The sequence below is a fragment of the Propithecus coquereli genome, unplaced genomic scaffold, assembly GCF_000956105.1.
Source record: "Propithecus coquereli isolate 6110/MARCELLA unplaced genomic scaffold, Pcoq_1.0 Scaffold120, whole genome shotgun sequence".
In the NCBI taxonomy this organism is placed as follows: Eukaryota; Metazoa; Chordata; class Mammalia; order Primates; family Indriidae; genus Propithecus; species Propithecus coquereli.
The window spans coordinates 5,055,687-5,057,999 of NW_012136081.1; positions in this window are offsets into that span (position 1 = coordinate 5,055,687).

Here is a 2,313-nt window from a genome sequence, read left to right on the forward strand (position 1 = left end):
GCCTCCGCCTCCCAGAGAGCTAGGATTACAGGCGTGAGCCACCGCGCCCGGCCTGCGTTCTGATTTTTAAAAGCCACGCATGTCTGTTCTAAATTGTTTTAACTTAAACAACATGTCCATAAGCAACTGCCTCCCTGAGCCAGAGAAAATAGGACCTTGGGCAGAACGGCAAGCATGGCCTCCTGGGGCACAGCCTGGCTGCTGCTGGAAAAGGCTAATAGTATTCTTGGCAGCCTCGGCCACACGCAGGTGAGGACACAGCTGGGACGGGAGAGCCGACCTCAACAGAGTCCAGGAAACGGAAAAAGACATGAGCAAATTCCACCTCTGGGTAATCAAAACACACCTGTTTGCAGCCATTTGCTTTTGTAAAAGCTGGAACTCAGGGCAGGCGGCCCGCACCCTACGCCCCTGCCTGTGCCCTTTGCTCCACTTGGCAGCCCTGGGAAAATGGCTGTGGGCGGGCACAGCAGACAGTCCCGGGGGTGGGGGCCACTCACATCTGTGGGGGTGGCTAAGGCAGCAAGGAGAGGACACACTGGAAGCTAATCCAGCTAAGAAGGGACAACGGCCTAGGGCCACAGTGGCCAAGGGAACCAGCAAAGAGGGGAGGACTTGAGGCTTGGGCTCGAGGGGGATCAGACAACCCCAGGACCGCGCTGTGGTTCATTCACGGAGACAGGGCCATCCTCCAAAAGAACAGTTAGGGCTGTCGGATGGCGCGATACCTTTAATCAAACTGGTAAACAGTTCCCTCTACATGCTTCCCAAGAGTCGCACGGGGTAGCCCTGAGATCTGGAATGAGGACAGGAAGACCGCCATGGCCAGGGCCCTTCTCAGGTGCCGCGGCCCTGGCTCTCCGGTCGTGTGCTCTGCGTGCAGCAGGTGGCGCTGGGCCTGCCAGCCTGTGGTCCCCAAGCAGCCTGGACATGGAGGGGGGCATCCTGAGAGGCCTCCAGGACGCTGTTGGTTGGGAGATGCGGGGGTAGGGAGGGTGGCGGGACGGAACCTCAAGACGCGGGCTGCTCGCATCTCTAATGTGGCAGTGGTGTGGCCACCTCTGGAGGTTTCAATTAATGTCTGTAGAATCACAGGGCCTGGCATTGTCCCTCACCCAGCCCTTCTCTCTGGTTCTCTCCCAGCACCCTCCCATGTGGTGGCTGTTTCATGTGCAGGTCACAGAAGGCTGAAGACAGGAATCACGTTCCATATTCTTGGACTTAGACACATCATATTTCTTACTGCATTTGAAACTTAGATTCTGAAAGCGTCTGCTGCAGTCAGACGGTTCAGTTTGGCGGTTGTGCGTGTGAGCTCTGGTACCAGCCAGACCTGAGGGTGAGTCCCGGATCCACCCCCAGTGAGCTGGGTGTGATCTTGAGCAAGTTACTCAGTCCCTGAGCCTCAACTTCCTCATCTGCCAAATGGGATGATACTAGTACCCGCCCTGCAGGGTTGCCATGGGGACATAGTAAGTGCTCAGACAAAATTCACTATTTGTATTACCTAGAAAGACACAGAGCCACTGCCATCTGGGAAACTGTTTGGTGACATAATTGGTGTTGAACTGGTGAAAGTTAATTGGACTAGGTTCCTCAAAAAGGTAAAAATAGAATTACCATATGAGCCAGGAATTCCACTTCTGGACATAGACCCAGAGGAATCCACAGCAGCGTCTTGAAGAGACGTTTGCACACCATGTTCATAGCTGCATTGCTCACGGTAGCCGAAAGGTGGAAGCAGCCCCAGAGTCCGGCAACAGATGAATGCATAAACAAGACGTGGAGTGTTATTCACTGGAATGTTATTCAGCCTTAAAAAGAAAGGAAATTCTGACACATGCTACAACATGGGTGAACCTCGAAGACATTATGCGGAGTGAAAGCAGCAAGTCGCAAAAAGCCAAATACTTGTATGATTCCGCATATATGAGGTTCCCAGAGTCGTCAAATTCATAGAAACAGAAAGTAGAAGGATGCCAGGAGCTGGGAGAGGGGGAATGGGGAGTTAGTGTTTCATGGGGACAGAGTTTTCACTTTTGCAAGATGAAAAAACTTCTGGAGGTGGACAGTGGTGATGGTTGCACAACAGTTTGAATGTCCTTAACAGCACTGAACTGTACGCTGAAACGGTTAAGGCCAGGCACAGTGGCTCACACCTGTAACCCCAGCCCTGTGGGAGGCCAAGGCAATAGTATCACTTGAGCCCAGGAGTTAGAGACCAGCCTGGGTAACATAATGAGACCTCATCTCTACAAAAAATAAGAAAAATTAGCCGGGCATGGTGGCTCATACTTGTTGTCCCAGCTACCA